The sequence below is a fragment of the Vicugna pacos genome, chromosome 10, assembly GCF_048564905.1.
Source record: "Vicugna pacos chromosome 10, VicPac4, whole genome shotgun sequence".
NCBI lineage: Eukaryota > Metazoa > Chordata > Mammalia > Artiodactyla > Camelidae > Vicugna > Vicugna pacos.
Window position 1 is genome coordinate 12,486,079 of NC_132996.1, and position 21,466 is coordinate 12,507,544.

The following is a 21,466-nucleotide window of genomic DNA, read 5'->3' on the forward strand; positions in this document are numbered from 1 at the left end:
GGAAACAGTTTAGAAGAAAACCTCCATGAAACATTCAACTCCTTGAGAAACATACACGCTATATACCTTGTCACATTAATGCCAGACTTTTCCAGTTTTCCAGTTGAGGCAGGCTCTTTATTCAAGCATTCAAGGACTCGATCAGGTGATCAAAACATACCTTGTTCATCTTATTTCTAGCAATTACCTCATTGGAAGTCCATTCCTCAAATTGGCCACTGTTCTTGGCATCCCCCTGTACATGGATCCCAACCTAAATGATACAGTCCCTTTAAATAAGGAACTATATTATTTGCTTTTAATTATTTATATATCTTTTTTCCCCTAACAATTAGCATTAAGCACTCAGTTGGTGTTTGCTCAATTTATTTTGTGGACAGTTTTTGAGGCAGATTAAAGGAAAAATTCATACAGTGAACTAGCAAAACAGAAAGAGAATTAAAACATTAGTATCAAAGAAAAGGAGATGCTGCAAAAATGCCAAACAGAAGGCTCTGCGTAATTTCCAGAGTTCCGATTTAAGGTCTGAGCCTCCCAGAAGCCAATAGGACAAAGAAAGCTGGAATTGTCCTAGTTCTTATCAGCAAGAATAAAGCAGAACTGGGTCTAACAAAGCCTATTCTTAGCATGATTCTGAAAGAGAACTCTCCACAGGGGATTCTCTAAGGAGGGACACTGTCAGCGTTTCACAGAAAATGTAGTCAAAAATTATATACGTTGTTTCCTACGGTGCCTTTCCAAAAATGGTGATGGTTATGTCCTTTTATCTCTAATTTAAACTAAGAGCTTCTAGATAAAGAAATGCCGTTAATGTTGACAGTCCTGGTTCTACACCTGCACTGAAGCAAAAGTTCCTTCTGTGGGAATACCCTCCTCCGTTATCTTCTGGTTTTGAAACCTCATCCTTTCTTCCAGGCTCAGGTCAAGACTCACATGTGGCCTCCATGAAGCCTTCCTTCATCATGCTGGTTTCTTACTCTGCCTACGCCTGACAGTCACATATAGAGAACTCATCATTCTCGTCTAGACATTGCTTCAGGGTTATGCTTTTCTCTACGATTTGATGGTGTGGTGGATTAAAGAGGCCTGCAGTTAATTTTTGCTACTAGAGGAGGAACCAATCATCCTCCCGTTGAATCTGGCGGACCTTAAGGACTTGCTTAAATCATAAAATATGGTATAGCTCAAGTGTAGACTGCATACTTAGCATGCATGAGGTCCTGGGTTCAACTCCCAGTACTTCTTCTAAGAACAAATAAGCACACCTAACTACCTCCCCTCCAACAAACAAACAAAAATAAATAAAATATGGTGGAAGTGATGTTAGACCTATTCCAGGCCTATTCTTTCAGACAACTGGCAATTTCTGTTTTGCCCTCTAGGAACCTGGGGTGGTCACATTGTGGCCACATGGAAAGGCCACACAGGTGCTCTGATCAATAGTTCCAGTAGAGCCCAGCCTTCCATCCACTCCCATCAAAGACTAGGATAAGATGAAGCTGTCTTGGACCCTTGAGACCAGTTCATCTGCCAGCTGAGTACCACCAAGTGATCTCCATCAACACCATACAGAACAAAAGAACTGCCAGTCAGGTCCTGCCCAAATGCTGAGCCAACAAAATCTTGAGATCTAATGAGACCTCATTTGTTTTAAGCCACTTAATTTTGAAGGCGGGAGGTTTATAATGGAACATTTGATAGCAAATCATAAGCATCCTGAGGCTGAAATCGGCATTCTACTTCATTATGAATTCACTAAAACAAATAACCATGGAGTGTCCACCACGTACCAAGCATCATGGTAGGAGCTAGAGATACAACAAAATGAATGTGACAAAACTTCTGCCCCTTATAAGCTGACATTCTAGTGAGGGAGACAAACAATGAAGATGAAAACAAATAAGGTTATTTTGTAATATCCAAATTGCCGGGCACAGAGCTAACCAGAGGAAGTGCCTGAGGAAGGCTCTACTCTGCACTGCAGCGCAGCTCAATGGGTCTCTCTCAATTGCGCCTAAAAACAAAAAACTGAAAAAAAAAAAAAGTAACTGAATCCAAGTATCTGGAAGACTAAGTTACCAACAAGACAAGTCAGATAAGCCAAAGAAGTTTATAAACAGCACATTTCCGGAATAATAGGTATAATGAAAGGATGTTTACCTATTTCTCAAAAGCAGCGTCTCCTATTGCCTGTGATGCCCTAAAACTTTTATTAGGAGAACCAGGGGCAAACCCCCAGGTTTTCAGAAATGTAGGTTAGTCCCTAACCAGGGTAGAACGTATTGCCCCATAAAATGTCAACATCAAAACAATATAGAAAAAATAATTACAGACAGTGTTAGTGTTGTAAGCTGATAAGGACCAGATGGTCTTTTGTATTTATGGTTTTCCTTGTGCATACAAATGCTTTGGGGATCTAATTAGCCTTCTACAAAACTCAAACTGGGTAATTACTATCATTATCCCCTTTTCAAATAAATCTGAAGTCTAAACTGCAATTATGTTTTTTATCTTACATTTGGTATTCACATATTTTCAGAACTGTTCTTTGCCATCTACTTAGAAAACTTCTTAACATGAACTGAAGTAAAAAAGGTGCAGGAGGATTATAAAAAACTCTTAAAAAAAATGGATCATTCTGTTAGAGGAAAGTGCTGACAACCACCGAAACACTTTCTCCACCGGAGTCCTGTTTCTGCCACGTTTTCCCTCCAATCAAGGATAAAGTCCCTGTTCTCTGAGACTTTATATTTCCACTTATGCTTTGCACAGCAAAACAGAAGAACTTCTACTTAGAGACAGAACCAGTCACGCATGTTAGAGAAAGGATTCTCCGCAAGATGCGAGGTGGCAGCCATTTCAATTAACTTCTGACTCTGCCCCCAAAGTACAGCACCTGGGCTGGCGATGAGCTATGGAAAAGCAGCAGCACGCATAACGAGGCTGGTATGCCATCTTTATTGGATTTCTGGCCTCGGGACATTCGAGTCACATGGTAACAACATCTCTGTACCGCGAGGCGAGGCAGACGTAATCATGCGTGCCAGTGAACTCATAATAGAGAGTTCATCAAAGTCTGTCTCCAGTGAGAAGTACGTAAGGCGGGAGCTGTGTTGCAACTGTGTCATTTCAGGTGCAAGGCCAAGGATTAGAGGTTACGGGGTGAGGGGTGGGGGGCATGTGTCTTCCTTGACAGAACGACACATGGGCAGTGAGTGACAAGTTATGAGGAATCACTGCCTCTTCTGCAACAGCTCCCAGGGAGAAGGGTCCAGAATCTTCGCACTGCCTGGCTGACATCTCAGAAGTCAGCATCATGATTACTGGTCCAGAGGGCAAGATCCAGAAATAGCTGACTGACAGAAGGAAAAATCCAGATGACGACCCAGAACTGAGGAGGGTGCTCGGCCCTGGGAAGGCGCTTCTATTAAAGAGGGTTCCGCTGCGTTGATGCAGGCTTCAGAGACGGCCCCCTGGCCTGCCCGACAGAAGCAGGGTTCTGGGGCTGCCGCCTGGGCCCTCCACCCTGGGGACTGCCCCGGGCCGCCCTGGCAGGCAGCAGCGCAGGCGCCCTGCAACTGACAAGGACGGCTGCGGGTCCAGACTTTACTCCCTGAAACAATGGCAGGGACCTCGCAGCCCGCTGGGAAGTATCTTGAAGGCATGCATTCACTCTCGCATTTAATCAGCAAATATTTACCAAGCACCGTCTTCACGCTACGCACGGTGCGAGGCGATTTATGCAAGTTCAGGTGTCAGTGAAGACACTGGCCTTACAAGTATTATCGTCGGATTCCCCTCCTAAAAGGCCTTAGAGATGCAGCCCAGCACTGTGGCAGAGTCGAAGTGCATGAGAAGTGCTGATGGCCCGTGGGGTGTGTGCCCAAGTGGTGCTGGGTCCTCTGAGTTGGGAGATCAGTCGTGTAAGGGACTGTCTGTCTAGCTCTGATTTCGTGTATCTCCTTATAAATGGCATCGTAACGTTTCTACAGCTATTTTTAGTGTTTCCTTACCATCATCACCTCTCTTGTTGGAAGCATGACGGGTGGTATTTTGTTCTAATGTTACAGATGCACAAGGCAGATCTGAGGCGTTGAGGAACATGCCTGAAGCCAGACAGCAAGTAAGAAGCCCAGTCAAGACTCACACCCAGGTCTTCTCATGGCAAACCCAGACATCCCAGACACTGCCGCGTCTCACGGGGCTTTTGCTGAAGCCTCTGAACAAAAGTTTGGGTGCCAGAGCTGCTAGGCATTGCCAGTGTCCCTCTTGCTTCTGCGGTTGCAGGTCCAGAGCCCCAAGGAATGTGAGTCAGGGGAGGACCAGGGCATCGGCATTAATTAAGCTGCCACTGGATGCAGCAGAAAGGGCAAAGAGCTCCAGATGGCAAGCGTAGGTTCAGTCTCAGCATGGTCTGGGTTTGCTTCATCAAGTAACTTAACCTCTTTAAGAATCTGCTTCCTCACTGGTAATCATACCTGTGGGTATACTGCAATGACTAGTAAATCAAAAGCGTCCGGGGCTGCCATCATGTATGCTACTTCATTTATTCATCCATACCATCTCACAGGGGCACAGGAGCACGGAACGAGATGATGGGGATAAGGCACAGGTGCAAAGCCTGGCACAGAGCAAGGGTTAGTTGTGTTCCTCTTTCCATCAGACTCCCTGGTGGGCTTTGTCCTTTCTGTAACGGGGAGGAGAGTGTTTTTAAGAGTTCCCACTGTGGGAATGCCCCAGAACTCCAGGCACTGAGGAAAAGTTCTGGATAAACATCAGGAAGGAAGCCAGAGGGAAGTGCCAGGCATGACACAGTCTGCTGTCTCCCCAGGGGGGAGGGGGAGAAGCCACGCCCCAGTGCTCTCCAGATATGCTTGGCCAATCCTCAAATAGGCAGTAGTGCTTCCTGGTGTGCCCTTGTTTATGGATGCAAACTAAAGGAAAAATATAATAGCAACTATCCTGCAATATCATAGGCATTTCCTGTTGATTTAGATATATTTTCAATTTTCTGGCTAGGATAAAATCCAGAGTACCTTCAAACACCTGTCTAGCAGAGGCAAACAGACAAACAGTTTTGTGAGGCCTGGATAGTAATTGAGCTGATGGTCCAAACTGGATCAGCTCTTTGTCCTGATGGTGATCCACCCTGTCAACTTGCTCAACTGATAGGGCAGGTTGACCAGGTACCTGCATGACGGCATCTTTGAGCCACGGTACTTGGGCACCCAAAGGCACTCATGGTGCGGGGTGAAGATGGGAAGCAGGATGAGGCTGAAGGCCAAGGCATTTCTAGCAGGTGAATCTCTCTACCTCTATCTGTGACTGTCTTGAATAGGTTTTCAGGCCTCACAAAGGCAAAGCAGAAAGGAAGATTCACTGGCCCCTTTGTCAAATACATGCATCTCACAACTTACCACAGCTGGTCTCATTTCAGGAGGGGCCAGACATGGTTCCATGTTGGACCAGCGCCTTTCCTAAGAATTCAGTCTTCCCCAAAGGACTCCTCCAGCGTGCTTTGTGGTCTCTTTCAACCCCACATTCTACACATCTCAGCATCTTAGCAGGAATCAGTATGTTGGTACAATTTTCAGCTCGCCTAACAGCTATTATTTTTGTTTGTGTTTTACAGTTATAGGAATAGACTTCACTTCCAAGCTTAACACGAATGGCACGGTTGCAGATGGTTAAAACAGATACGCAGAATGGTTAGACACATGTGTAGAGCGCTGAATGGTGGCTCCCCCGAAATACAGGTCTGCATCCTCCTAACCCTCAGACCCTGTCCATGGGAGCTGATTTGGAGAAGGAATCTTTGCAGATGTAATTAAGTTCAGGATCTTGAAATGAGATCATCCTGGATTATCTGAGTGGGCTCTCAACCCAGTGACAGGTGTCCTTAAAAGAAAAAGACAGAAAGACAGAGAAAGATTTGAAACACGAGGGGAAGGCCAAATGAAGATGGAGGTGGAAACTGGAGTTATGCTGCCAGAAGCCAAGGAATGCCCTGAGCCACAGAAGTCCGAGGAAGAACAGATTCTCTCGCAGAGGCTTCAGTGCGAACACGGCTCTGCCACGCCTTGGTTTTGGACTTTTGGCCTCTCGAATTTTTGCTATTTTTAAGTCATCAAGTTTGTGGTAATTAGTTAAGCATCCCTAGGACACTAATGTAATACGTTTATAACATGTATATATGTGATCTGTGTATCTGCATATCTGTATCTGTGTTTCTCTCTCTCCAGGGTGTGTATGTATTATCTGGTGATCATGTTGTTTCATCATATGGGATCTAAATTCCTGCATCATCCCTGGTTGCACGATGCTACAAAAAAGCAAGAGAGATTGTCACCCGTTGACCAACTGCCTTCAACAACTGTGTCTTATGTGGGGGAAATAAATATTACACTGGGGCTCTTACAATGGGAATTCGGTAGAAACAAAACCTGACAGGGTTCTCTCTTCCTCAGAAAGAATCATTAAATACTACACAAGGTTAGGGTACCTGAAAGAATTTGAGCTAGCTGTATTAATAAAATCCATATTCAAATGTGAAGGTAGAGTACACTCAATATTTAAAGGGATACACAGCATGACACTTAGAGAAATGGTTCATATAAAGCATTTTGTAATCTCACGTCCTCATTTTTATATGTATGCATTTGGAGTAAAGCTTTCTGCTGTGTTTCTAACCTGTTCTACAAATCATAATAGTCACAATGGTTCAGATAATAAAGTAATAGTCACAGGAGTTACAGTGAATGCTTACTGAGCATTTGCTATGATTCAGGCACCAGGCCAGACTATTTACAAGCATTGTTTTTTTTTTAACGAATCCATATAGAAGTCCCGTGAGGAGTGTATCTTTACATCCGTTTTTCAGATAAAGAAGCAAACATCATGTTCATGGAGGTGAAGTGACTCATCCAAGCTGGCGGTCGTTACAATAAGCAGGACTGATAGGCCTCTGCCCGTCCGCCGATGGGCTCCAGAGCTCCTGACCCCAACAAGTACACAGAGAGGCCTGGGAACAGGAGGACCTGAAAGCTGTTGTGGGAGTCTCTCTGTGCTCACAGCCAGTGACAGGACCCTGACACGGCCTCGGCAAACTCCCTGTTCCAATTTAGTTGAAGACAGAAAAACACCAAAACCCCACTAAAAGAAAAAAAGATCACAGTACTAAAATGAAGACTTCCAGAACTGGGAGGTATTAAAAAGATGAGCAGGGTTTGGACAAGGGTAGTGGGGCAAAGGGCATTCCAGGGAGGCAGGATCGGGAGGTGGAACACGAAGGCTCACTTGGGACCCTGTCCTGGCATTGACCACGGACGCCTCCCAGGCCAAACTCATGCATCTGAGTAGAGCCCAAGCCCTTTCCTACAAGATGATGAAATAAATTTCCAATCTAGAAAATGGACTTGTAAAGAGGTTACGTGTGAGTCAAATCCCTGTAGTTCATAAGATAAAATGGTAATTCTCAACAGCAGCAGAGATGACCTGCAAACAAACACCATGGCTGGCTGGGGGAGGACTGGGGAGCACGGTAAATTCAGAAGCAAAGTCCCCAGAGGCCCTCAAACGCGTGCCCCTCACCCTGAGGAGGTTCACACAACTCTCAGACGTTTCTGCCGCGGGGGTAGTTCTCTACCTGGGTATACATATCACCAAGCACCACGCCCAGATAGTGAATGGCTCCCAGCAGAGTTGGTAGGCCAGGTGGGCGAGGGACGAAAGAGAGAGAGAGGAGAGAGAGGGAGAGGGAGGTGTGATCCTGAATTTTCCACAAGCACGCGGCAATGTGATTTGCTGACAACCACGGGATGCTTCAGTGCTCCTCAAACTGCAGGAAGAGGCACTCGGCTCTCTCCGCATTCATGATCCTTAGAGTATAATTTATTAGGCTGGAGAAGGCAGGTTTTGTTTACTCCCCAACGTCAGGAAAATGAAGGAAACGTTGAAGACGGTGTTCGGGAACCTGGCTCTAGAGTGGCAGATGATAGTACATCTGAAGCCCCTGAGATCCCAGGGTGTCCCTGTTGTTGGTGATTATTTCTCCCCTGCCATACGCTGATTCGCATATTAGGGAAGGGCTAGAGGGTTGCTTCCGGGACAAGAGGGGATTTGGTCTGGAAGGCAGCCTGACTTAATTCATCTGTGTCTGTGCCTCAGGCTATTAGCATCCATACACTTACTGTATTACAATAACTAATTAATGTATTAATCAGGAGAAATGTGGGTATACAGGGAATGAAATATGCTGACTGGAATCGGGACTAAGGGATCGGCATTTTCTCAGTTAGACACGGCTAGCAGGGGCTCTAGGAGGTTAATAACAAATCCGTGAACAAGCACCATTACGTTCTGAAAGATGACAAATATCACTACCAGACCAACCATCATCAAGTTCCTTTACAGGATTAGGTTGAACTTTTGGAGGAAGCGATTGATGAGTATTGGAAACCAGGTACGCAGCACACCAGGGGTCCACTTTTATGTATGTATACCACCCAGAAAAGCAAAATTCACATCAGAATGTCTTCATGACTTCCAAAAACTATTACTGACACTGACATTGGCTGTGATGCATGCTAGTAAGTTTTCAATCCAGTTGGCAAAAATCCAAGGTGGGTCCAAATGTGTGGAAAGAAGCAGCAGAAACCACATTTCAGAACTCATATTCATTTAAGTACCACAGTGCCCAACATGGCTTTCCTCATTTATACAGTCTGGACTCCATACAGTCCAAATTCATGATACAGCATAGCTTACTCAATTCATTTAGAGGTAAAGGGAGAATCAGAGAGATGCTATCAAGACTGACCATCAAGATGGAATAAACGTGAGATCTGAGCCAAGGCCGACTGACGTGGAAACAAGAGGAAAGAATGCTCAAGAAAAAAATCCTAAAGTAGGACTCCAACTACTTTATTGTACTTGAGTCAAGAGCGTGTTCAGTAGATCATGCAAAGACACAGGAGTTCAAGGTTATGTATAAACTTGCATACACAAAGCCCATTTGCTTTCCATATTATTTAACGTAACTAAGTTTAATGTGCAAATAGTCACCCTATCACCCAGTCCAACGAGTACCTTTCAACCTTTTCAAAAGGTTTTATAGTGAGCTCTACTTATTGCAAATTGAAGTCAATAAAATCCATATGATGAGATTCACATTTTCACATGATCCACGCCAGTGGATGTACCACACACCACGTGGAGTACATGGGCTCCCAAACCTCAATAGCACCTGTTACGTGATGGAGTGAGACGCACTATAATAAGGTAAAAAAGTAATAGTCACACAACAGGCAGCTTTTGCTAAGGGTCAGCTTTATTTCTGGTTGCTTCATCTGCCTGACCTGCTAGTTCATTTATTTTAAAAACAACCCCCCATGTATACTGTATAATGAGGGAAGATCATTATCCAGACAGTCAGAATTACTTCCACTGTACAGAGAATCTTCAGAAGCTCAGCAAGGTTAGATAAACCCCATTATTGACAGTTACCGTGCTCCTGTTTTCTTGGGAGATTTTCATAAACCACGCGGAAGTAAATACTCACGAAGTGCCTACAGCGCTTTCTGCTCCTGACAATGTATGTTGATGCCAGATTGTGAGTTACTTGGCTACTTGGTGACAGTGAACATTGTGTTGCTATTTATCAAGCCCTGCTGTGAAGAAGGCATTGGTGACTTCAAAGCCATTGATGACAGAGGTGATCATTAGTCTTTGTAATGATTCCTTGCAAAATTGAGAGAAAATAACAACCTTTTCACCAAGATAGGTAGCAGGTTACAGTGTCTTGACTTTGTTATTAAGTGAAACAAATGGTATAAAAAGAAGATGCATCCTTCCTGAGCTCTCCTTGCTAACCATCCTCTCTTCTAAGATAACAGGACAGGGCTTGGAGGAGAAGTTTGGTACTTTTTCTTAAACCAATATTTGCTGGAACATTGGTTTTTCAGACATTTATTCCATGCCTTACACCATCTCCTCTACAGGCTGTCAGCTTCATGAAGGCAGGGGCTGTCCTTTCCTTTTCACATGGACTGTGGACCCTGCCCCCTTTCTCACACTGGTCCTGACTCTCCCAACATAACGCCTGGCACTGAATTTTTACTCAGCAAAAGTTTGTTGTAGTTGAATGAGGGAGCCTTCGAATATTTACAGAAATGGGCAAGTTGGAGGAGGGTGGAGAAACTACTCTGAGAAGAAAGGGTGAACAGTAGAAATGAGAAACTGGTACATCCTGAGTCTGTAGTGACAGGTGCCCAGTTATAGAGGATGCACAGGACCAGCACTGAAGTCCTGGGTGAGACTGATATCTGGAGCCAAGGTAACTTAATTTTACTTAGGACTGGTCATTAGTCACTTGAAGAATGAAACAGCTGTGGCTAACAATGAAAAGGACACAGCTGGACTGTCACCACGGTGCTTCTGACAGAAACAGACTGACGGAGCAATCTAGTTTGGAAGACTCCTGAAGCCTGAAGTCCAGTTTGAGCAAGATCTTCAGTGAATTCCAAACTGTGCTGTCAATAGAAAGCTCCATAGCTGTTGTGAATCTCGCTGACTTTATTATTTTTTTTAATAACACATTGATTTCTCCTTTATTGTTGGATCTTTGTTTCTCAGAAACTAGTGGATGACCAGGGATGTTTTTGAGAGCTGCTAAACTTGCTGCCCAATTTGTCTAAATTCTTCCTAAACCTGTCAAGCCATACTGATGCATTAAGTCCTGTAAGAAGATATAATGACTGAAAGGAATTGTAATTTATAAAGAATGCTGACAGGAATATGGATTATGGATAAGCTAATGACAAGTCTCTGATTTATAGAAAGAAGAGTCCACGGTATAACTTGGCCTTACCAGAGCTCAGTCATGTATCATGACCAAAGTCAAAGAATGTCTTTGCATCTTTTAAGAAGAAAGTGCTCTGTAGGAACCACTTACATCTCTCTCTAAGGCTGTGTTACTGAACACCCGATGACCCAGTATGATTTTCCTAAAGAAATTATAGCCACTTCATATTGAAATACTTATTTTGAATTGTAAGACAGAACACTTTTTTCCTTGGCTTTAATCTTTCCTTAACACAAAAGACTGTAAGTGTTTAAGTCACTCCAGTAACATCAAAAGGGAATAATCAGTTTCTGCTCAGTACTAGCTGAGTTAAATAGCAGCTCTGTTTCCAGAAAGATAATAATGTCAAAAAAATTAGCCAGAAAACAGCAGGCATTCTGGGGAATTTAACTGTTGAACAAATGACTGGAAGGTGTTTCAAAGTCAATTTAAATAATTTTTAAAAAATTACACCCTGACTTGAAACCTAAGAACACTTTTTCTCTCTATATAATTAAAACATAATGCAGAAGACCTCATCAGACAATGATTCCTGATATTTTAATAATAAAGTAGAATGCCCTCATGATATAGCTGATTATTAAGTATATTTGAATATACGACAGATTAAAACAGTTCCAGTGGAAAAACTATCTACAGTATCCAGTAAAAGCCTGGTTCAACGAGCTGTTCTGCATAATGGATTCCTCAGTATCAGGAATATGAAGATGTCCTGCTGAAAATGTTGTTTTAAATATTCTGCTGGAGAAGTAGGTCAGAATGGTCAGGGGGAAAAATCTCAGCATCCTAGCAGGCTCACGCAGGAATAAACCTTGTGAGGACAGAGGCACGAAGGAACGGTCCAGGGATGACCCAAGAACTGCTTGTGTTTGTCTGCTCGGGCTGCCACAACAAAGGACCACAGACTGGGTGGCTTCAAAGACAGAATTTCACTTTGTCACAGTTCTGGAGCCTGGAAGTCTGAAATCAAGGTCCTGGTGTGGTCAGTTTCTAGTGAGGACTCTCCTCCCGGCTTGCAGACGGTCATCTTCTTGCTGTGTCTTTACATGGCCTTTTCTCAGTGCAAGTGAGTGGAGAGAGAGCAATCTTCCCGGTGTTTCCTTCGATAAGGTTATTAGTCCTATCAGACCAGGTTGTGGCCTTACGACTTTACCCTCAATTACCTCCACAGAGGCCCCATCTCCAAGTACAGTCACCCTGGAGATTTGGGGCTTCAGCAGAGGAGTTGGTGGGGGTGGGGAGGGACACAAACATACAGTCCACAACTCTGCTCCTCTCGTTTCTGGGCTCACTTCACTTCTGTTCTGGGTGGGGTGCCAGCTCCTCAGAGTGTGTGTGACTGTCCCCAGCTGAGGGGAGCCTGGGGAGGGTCTCACCACCTCTCCTTGCTGAGGCTCCACGAGAAGCCCTGCACTCTGCTCCTCGGAGTATGTGAGCAGCACATGCTTCAAGGTTTAGGAATTGAAATAGATGAGCAAAGGTCAAAGGAACAAGAACTGCACAGCTGAGAGAAAAGATGATGGAGGTGACTTGACAATCTTTAATAGAGGAGGAGAGAGTATTCACAGAATCCTGACCAGCTGCTCCCTGTTGCTACTGGCGGCCAATTAGGAGAAAAGAGGACTCAGCCAGAATGTGGGGAGAGATTTACATGAGATATAATGGATGGATTCTTGGACAGCACAAATCTGTTGCCTGACCATGAGAACTGAAAAATAGGGCAAAAGATGACTGTGGGACTTGGGCTCTCAGGAGCTGTAAGAAATAGGGGTCCAGTTTCTCCAAGGAAGACATACAAATGGCCAAAAGGCACAAGAAAAGATGTTCAACAGCTCTAATTACCAGAGAAATGCAAATGAAAACTACAATGAGGGATAACTTCACACTGGTCAGAATAGCCATCATTTAAAAGTCTACAAATAACAAATGCTGGAGAGGGTGTGAAGAGAAGGGAACCCTCCTACACTGCTGGTAGGAATATAAATTGGTGCAGCCACTAAGCAAAACGGTACAGAGGTTCCTTGAAAAACTGAAAATAGGATTGCCATATGATCCAGCCATCCCATTCCTTAGCATCTATCTGGAGAAACTATAATACAATAAGATACACACATCCCAATGTTCATAGCAGCACTATTTATAATAGTGAAGACATGGAAGCAACCAAAATGTCCACTGACAAATGACTGGATAAAGAAGCTGTGATATAAAATGGAGTATTACTCAGTCATAAAAAGAACGAAATAATGCCAGTTGCAGCAACATGGATGGACCTATAGATTATCATATAAGTAAAGTCAGAAAGAGAAAGACAAACATCATATGGCATCACTTAAATGTAGAATCTAAATTATGATACAATGAGCTTATTTACAAATCAGAAACAGACTCACAGACTCAGAAAACAAACTTATGGTTACCAGAGGGGACAGGAGTTGGGGAAGAATAAATTAGGAGTCTGGGATTAACAGATACACACCACCATGTATAAAATAAACAACATGGTCCTACTATATAGCATAGGGAACTGCATGCAGTATCTTATAATAAACCATGATGGAAAATAATATGAAAAAGAATATATGTATACACACACACACACACACACACACACACACATACACACATACATACAACTCAACAACTCTGCTGTACACCGGAAACTAGTGCAACATCATAAATCAATTATACTTCAATAAAAAGAAAGAAACGGGCCAAAAACGGCGGGAAGAAATAGTGGCAGGTCCGAAACAAAGCACTGAGTCAGTCGTACAGCCTTTGTCCAGAGTTCTCTTGTGTCTGAAATGCTATCCATTCAAGACTTTACTGTTGGACTCTCTGCATTCCTTTCCAAATCTGTCGTGGACTGTGGAGGGCTGCTGTGGTCAAGAAGATGACTGTTTATAACACAATACTCTAGCAAGCAGAGGACAGAGGGCCTCAGTTCCTTGGCATAAGGAATGAAAAGTTATTTTATACCACAATCATTATATGCTTACGTGCCCATCTCTGTTTCAGTCCAAGCCCCTCAGAGAAGAAGTAGTTCATTTAATGCCTATAGCCACAGCACAGCTATCGCGTTTAGCACAGTACTCAGTACACGTAGGCAAGGACAAAAAATTTTTCCCTTTCTGGAGCAAAACTAGTGACACCTGTGGGCAGACGATGAACCCAACTGAACCCTGACAGGTTCAATTACACTTTACCTTTAACCTCGCCTATTGACGATCTCTCTGGAGAAACACCATTGGCAAGGAGATCAACAGTGATCAGACTCAGATTTATCAAGTGATCTATCGCCTCCCATCCTTCACCTCCAAAGCTAATAAGCAGCAAGATGAGCAAGGGGCTGATAGAACATGGTTTGCTGACCACTATATCGTCTACAAGGGGGAGTTCACTGCCTTTCACTCTTATGCCTGAACTTTGTGTTCTCCTTTCTGAAACCAAGTCAGTCTCCTGAGTTTGAAGACAGAGAATGAGTAACACACTATTGGATTACTCAATGGTCTGTTGGACTGTGCTGACTCCCCACTCAATCATTGGCATTTGTAGAGTTCACAGGGCCATGATCTTGATTTTTAGGATGTTGGCAACAAACAATACTCTTTTTTTAAAAAAAAAAAAAACTCCAAACCAAGTCACCTTCATTTTAAAGTCACTCTCTGACAACACATTTGGCTTACTTTGGACTGGAAAGTGTGATCATCCAATGTACTGCTGTCTTGGGGTAAGACATGGCTATCTGAGCCCACGTGGAGCCAGGGCCCCCTTAGGCCAAATCTGGGAAAGCTCTCTCTTCTGCATTAAAAGCTATTCACCCAAGAGGGATTAAAGTCCCCTCAAATTGTCATCCTCTTGTGTGGGGAAAGCTCCTTCTGTTTGTGAAGCTACTTATGCATAGAGTTAGTGACATTTAGTCAACCCACAAATGTGTCAACAAGTATCAGAGAATGAAGGGAAATAACCAGGAACGTACAACTAATTTATCCAATAAACACAGTCAATTATAATAGCAAGATTTCAGTTAATTAGTGTCAATGAAGGTAGCAGGTGCAAAATAAGGGAAAGCGTGTAGACAATGAGCATAGGTGGCAATGTCCCCTCAAACATCAGATACATTTTCAGAGGCAGTGAAAGTAACTATGCACACTCACCAGCCCACTGCGCCCACCTGCTCTAAAACATGTTTCTCCAAAGGCTGAGGAGTGAAGAGAGGCACCTCCTTTCTGAATTTAGGCCCAGAATAGAAATTAACCTCCGATTACACATCTGCAGTGAAATTTGCAAGAATAAATTCACAGGCCAGACAGTGAAATCCTCTCGCCAATGCTTCTCTGCCTCCAGCCTCTGAACCCCCAGCACACGGAATTTCCCTGGTGACACTGATCAGGTGCTGTGTTCTGTTCTAGGAATCTGTGTACCAACCATGTCTTGTTTACCTTCTCAACTTCTGCTGCATCCCCCAGAACCTGACCCCAAGGAGGTCTCACTTAATGCCTGCAGAACAGAAGTGACTGCCTAGCCTTAAGGAGCAGTCAAGACGAGTTGAATAATGCTTTTTGAAACCATTTTTCAGGAGCTGATTATCCAGTTGTTGCCTCAGCTCATCCCTGAGCTATAGCTCCTTTTCCAGTAACCCGCCTGCCTCTTGGCCATTTCGCCTCTCATTAGCACCTTTTATGGAAGCGAATGGGGAAGGAAAGGGATGTGAAATTCAAATGACTGCCGGTTTGACAGCAGGAAAAGAGAGATAATACCAGGTAACTCAAGACTCTTCTATTATCTGCAGATTTAAATTATCCATACCACGCCTCGTCCTCATTAGCATGGATAGTCCCGGTCTCGCTAGAATGGCTATGTTTACTACATGGCAGGTGATGCAGCAAACAATCCTACCAGTCTCCGCAGATGTTCTATGTGGACGATCTTTCATAAAGAGTGACTGAAGCAAAGGAAAACATTGCAACTATAATCCTAAAAACAGTAAGTGTAAACGTGGGCTTTCAAATGTCACCTATCACCCATGGTGACACTAATAAACACCCATTTAAGTTGACATATTTCCTCCAAGAAACTACAAATGCTCTTTATACACTGTGCAGTTATTCAGGGAAGGGCCAGAAAAACCAGTAGGTTTTGCAGAGGGAGATGTAGAGTCAGAGGGAGTCTGAGTGGCTTCCATAATGTCCAAGAAGTAGATGGAAGCTTTCAATTCTCCCAAGTCATCATCTGATTGGACAAGTGCTTGCTGCCCTGAGCTATACTTTCTGCCTGTGTCTAGGGAAGAAAAAAGAAGGACAGGTTTTAATTCTTCAATGATACTTTACTGTAGCAAGGATTCCCACTTTGTGACGGATCCAACAGGGAAATCAGAGACTCAGGGAGGTGACCGCCATGGTGATCCTTTGTGACAGAGAAGACTCAAGCCACATTGACCATGCCTGTAATTCACTGCTAATCTGACTAGGTCAGGAGAGAATATACAAGTCTGAGTAACTCACTGTAAAGTTGAGATTCTTGGCAATGAAACTAGAGAAAGGTCACTTTTCAACAAAATAGCTGGCTCTCACAGTGTGAGGGAAAGATTCCAGCTGACCTAGTTTGGTGCTGAGGACCTGAAGGAGGGAAATAATTGAAAAATTCTTGACTTAATACCAATACCAATCTGGTTGCTAGCAACTCGGATTTTAAACACGCTAGCCCTAAAGCTCATCACTTTGTATGTTTGATCTGTAAGTAAGGATTTCCAAAGAAGCTGTGTGCTGGATGGTTCACGCTTTCATTCACCTAACTGTATTGATCACCTGCCAGGCATCTAGCTAGATGCTCAGAATACAGCATGAAGCAGCCATATTTTCTAACCTCACAGAGCTAACCAGCCAACGGAAGACACGAGAGCATGAATTACTGCTAGATATCTGGGGGAATCTGTTCAAAGACTGTCACAAAGGGTAATAAAGGCTTGAAGCTGAGAGAAGAGAAAATACAATTGAAGAAATACTCAGGAGAAAAATGGAAAGGAGGTGGCAATGTTTAATGTTGAGGGTGAGAAAAATTAGGCAAGGATGACTTCAGGTTTCTGGCTTGGGTGACAGTGGGATCTCTCCTGGGAGAAAACGCTGTGTGCGATTTAGGGAGGAAGACAATTTTTGGAGAAGCTGAGCCTAAGGTGCTTACAGGGCATTGGGATACGTGTCCAGAGCATGGAGATTTCTATGAGTCTGAAGCTTGGGTAAGAGAATGGTCAGGGTTGTCGGTACATGTGAGTTTTATCAACATATCTGTGGGAGTTAAACTATATGAATGGATAAAACTGCTCAGTGTCTGTAGGGAAATAAGATTAGAAGGCTGAGGATGGTATTCTGGGGAAAACCAACGCTTAAGGATAGGATGAAAAATTAGAATCCACAAGGAATACCAAGAAGAAGCTGTCAAAGGGGCAGGAGGGACGCGTGGGAGAGCACAGTGTCACAGGTGCCAAATGAGGAAAGAGTTCCAAAATGAGAGTGGCCCACCCTGTGCAGAGCTCTACAGTGGGCCAACGCACCGCTGCACTCAGCACTTAGGAAGGATCGCGGTGACCCTGGCGAGAGCATTTCACTGGCATGAGAAAGGTGAAAGCCAGATTGAAGAGCGTGGTGAGTGAACAGGAAGAGAGGCAATAAGAGGCAATGGGTACAGATTAGTGTCCCAGCACTTGACAGCACCCCAGAATCACCCAGGGAGCACGCTAAGAACAAAATCTCTGAGCTGCAATCTGAATCGAAACCTCTGATGAAGAACCCAGCAACCTGTGTTTTATCAGGCTCCCCTCGTGATTCTGATGTACAGGATGGTTGCAAACAGTAGACTGTTCTTTTAAGACACTTGGCACACAATGGAAAGAGAGATGGGCAGGAGTTTGATTTAGACGGGAGTGGGAAGCAAGGATCAAGATGGGAGAGAACTGAGCTCATTTACAGGTTGGTGTCAGGGGGAGAGGAGTGAGAGGTCAGGGTGTCAAGAGAGAAGAGGCAGAAGAAAAGATCCTGGGGAGGTTAACTGCTTATCACATAGTAAGAACTGAACAAAACGTTAGTCCTCTCTCCTTTCATTTGCCCTTTAGCAGAATGAAATTCCTAGCATAGTTGTGAGTAATTGAATTCTCTCCCTGCTACTGTATCTTGATTCATTTCCAGTTACATTGATTAATAAAGAATGACCAGCTTGGAGGAAGAGATCTGGGTGCATGCCACACATTAATTGGCTCTGTTAGCAAGTGTTATAGTTTTAGGCAGTATCTTATGTAAGAAAAGTTGTACATCCTTCCTCTTGTCGCTATTTTAATCCTGAAATGACTGAGAATCCAGGCTCTATGAGAGCAGAATATAAGCTCGACTAAATTAGGAAAAGAAAACTGGATGCACTTTTTCCTTCAAAAAGTCTGTGATGGGATCATTTCAAGGAAGAATTTCTGCACTGCAGGGTGGGTAGGTGGGTGGCTGGCTGGGTGTGGTGCACCCTGCCTGCACATGTGCCCTTCTTGTTTCAGGAGATCTGGCTGCTAAGTCACCACTTGAAATAATAGCTCCACACACATGACATCATAATAGTCTCCACAGGAACTATGAATGATATTACAAACCTGTCTGGGACTAAATGGGAACGATAAGCGAGAAGACAGGAGTGGGCAATCTCCTGAGCAACAAATGCGCTTTTTCCACGGAAACACCACCTCGTGGAAGAGAAAAGGAAACACAGATAACAGACATAGGTACACAATGGTTCCTAAACACAGCGTTTCACTAAGCACTCTGGCCACTGCAGTTTAAAGACCATTCAACCTATGAGAATAATCGGCTGGAAGAAAAGTTTCCCCTAGTTTCGTGCTTCAAGAAAGGAGGGCAGAGGCATTTTTCTTGAAGTCGGTCATCACATATCATCACAGCTGCTCACAAAAGCGGGCAAATGCGAACTAAGCAAGATACCAGCGAGTGCTCAGGTGTGCTCTGCTTTAAGAAAACACCAAAGAACAGAAGCCAACCTTCATAAGCCAGATAAATTATGAGGAGGTAATTAACACTGTAAAAATCTCCTTATGAAGAGAAACAAGCTAGATTCCTTTGCAACAGCACAGTCCCTAGTGAACGGATGATAAAATGTACATTCTGAGAGCTATTTAAACAATTTTGGGGCATAATGTGCTCAACATGCCAACAACACGGTGCACGTCAGCGTTACTCAGAGGTAAAGGGCCCAGTGCCAATGGCCCACTATGCGCAGTCCCCTGCTACGCCCTGGGCACCAATACCTGAACTGCCTCATTCAACATCCAAATGAGGAACGCTATATCGTTCCGTGTGTCACATGACAAATGGTGGCCAGGTAGCAAATAGTCCCCAGGACACACAGCAGGCATCAGGCTGGGATTCAGACCTGTTTCCTGGCTCCAAAGCCCCTGACACTGCTCTCGGGGCTCTGTCGCCTCCCTGCACAGGCTGCTCACTTACAAAGCTGTTCACGCCGTACCTTTTCCTGTAATCCTTTCGTGATTAATGTCAACGCATCCTTACAATGCCGTCACCCTGTTTATCAATGGCATGCACATTTTGCTCTCTACACTATAATCATCAACTGTTAGAGGAAAAGGAGACTTCAAGAGAGCCTGACCGAGTATCTCTTTTTATTCACTCAGGAAACCAGAGTCCAAAGGGAGCAAATTCCTTCCACAGAAGTGAGACCTGAACCGCAGCCTTGCCTGGCTTTCGAACCTCAGCTTCTCTCCACCAGCCAAGACCTAGCCTTGTTACTTACTGCTGATTAATTATTTTCCTAAGTGGGCATCTCGAGCCCCTCTTCTTTCTCCCTGCTTTGCTTCTACCAACTATCAATTCCTGGAGATTTTTCATAAAAGTTTAAACCTCCAGAGGACTTTGCTTCCAAAAGGACTCCCTTTCGCTCTGTTAACTGCTGTAACGGGGACCTTCAGAGGAGCTGCCTTGCCTTTTTCCGTTCCCTCCCCAGCCCATCGCAAAGTTGTACATCCTCTGATGTAATAGAACCTTCACCTGTGAATCAAGCCAGCGACCTTATTTGCTCATAGAGGGCCACTGAAATCACTGCCTGTGTCTTCTTTACTAACCTTTATATAAAGAGGTCTCTTCCATTAATCTGCAAGGAACATTGATTAATGTTAACCAGAGTTACATGTGTGTCAAAGAAGATCATGATGATCTGACAACATTCAATTTCCTCTGAAGACCTTTAAAAAGTAAGACGTCTATAGATTACCCGTCACTAATAAACAGAGAAGTGCAGGCTGATTAAAATTCACAGGGTGGGGAAGTCTATGCCTGTTTCAACACTGTTGCAGCTTCATTAGTAAAATTCACTCACATTTTTTTTTCTTTAAGTGTATGTCACTGGGTGAATTAAAAGTGCAGTTATATCAAATGGCTCTTACTGGGATGAAGAGCGTTAGTGATGGGGCCCCCTCCACATCAGAACAAGTACCATACATAGTTCATTAGAGTACCATGAACAACTTTAATAGCTGGCAGAACCAATGGAACTGAGGAGATCTGCCTTGACAGACCTGTGACAGCCATCCCATTCACTCCCCACTCTCATGAACTCTTTGTTGGACTGAGGAGAAAATCCAAACCTCTTCACAAATCCCAGTTCCTTGTGAAAACTTGTAATGGGGAAGAACAAATCTGACTCCATATTAGATCTGTTCCTTTAGCTCTAACCCAGTGCTTAGTCATACTGGTTCTGCACCTTTTGTAAAAGAATGTTGCCTGTAGCCTGCAATACACAGGACAGCCCATTCTCAAGGCTCTGACCTTTAAGGGTACAACACTTTTCCATTCATATAGAGACAGAAAGTTGCAGAACAGAGAATAACATTTGTCTTGTTCGAGGTTTACAGGAACATCATGACCTGACCTAGGTGGACAGCTGCAAGAACAAAGGATTCTGACACCAAGAAGTTTGCAACAACCAACCACACTCCATCCCCCTTTTAGAATAAAAAGACCTGAATTCTAACTTGGGTGAGATGGTTCTCTAGGCCATTAGTCTTCCATCTTCTCGGTCTGTTGGCTTTCCAAATAAAGTCATTATTCCTTGCCCCAAAACCTTGTCTCCAGATTTATTGCTTTGTCGTGGTGAGCAGAACGAATTTGGACTTGGTAACAAACTCACATCACTTCTCCATCAAGACAAAGTTCTAGAACTACTTCTCATTCATTCTGGAGCTGGCACGTATGGAAACTTTAGAGTCTTCTGGGATATAATACTTGACCCCAAAAAAGGACCCTAGCTTCAAGTATTAGAAACAGAAGCCATCAGTTCATCTGACGATAAACTCAGTAAGGAAAGCATCAGGTTCTTTTCTCAAAGAACAACAACAAAAAAGCTGGAATATGCGGTGATAATGTCAAATTTCTTTTTTCATGAGCTAAAAAAACTTTCTGCTTAGCCAACAAAATGGTGCACATAAATTCTTTTTTTGTAACTCTCTAATCTAAAAAGTCCCAGCATGCTATTTTTCTAAATTCTTTGATTAAATCAGGGGATTAAATCAGGTTACCAAATTAAATCTTAACTTTTGAAACTATT

The 21,466-nt window shown here is 43.7% G+C and overlaps 1 protein-coding gene and 1 long non-coding RNA gene across 4 annotated transcripts in view; one reads left to right on the forward strand and one right to left on the reverse strand.

Moving 5' to 3' along the window:
* The window catches only part of FAT3 (FAT atypical cadherin 3), a 481,838-nt gene that overhangs the window by 223,034 nt on the left and 237,338 nt on the right, over nt 1-21,466 (reverse strand). The window lies entirely within an intron of this gene.
* On the forward strand, nt 18,533-20,897 carry LOC140698939 (uncharacterized). 2 transcript variants are annotated; one of them, XR_012076950.1, is made up of 3 exons: nt 18,533-18,915; nt 19,539-20,114; nt 20,767-20,897. It is a non-coding gene; the product is annotated as an uncharacterized lncRNA (long non-coding RNA). The 2 variants fall into 2 exon arrangements; XR_012076951.1 differs by having other exon boundaries at nt 20,775-20,897.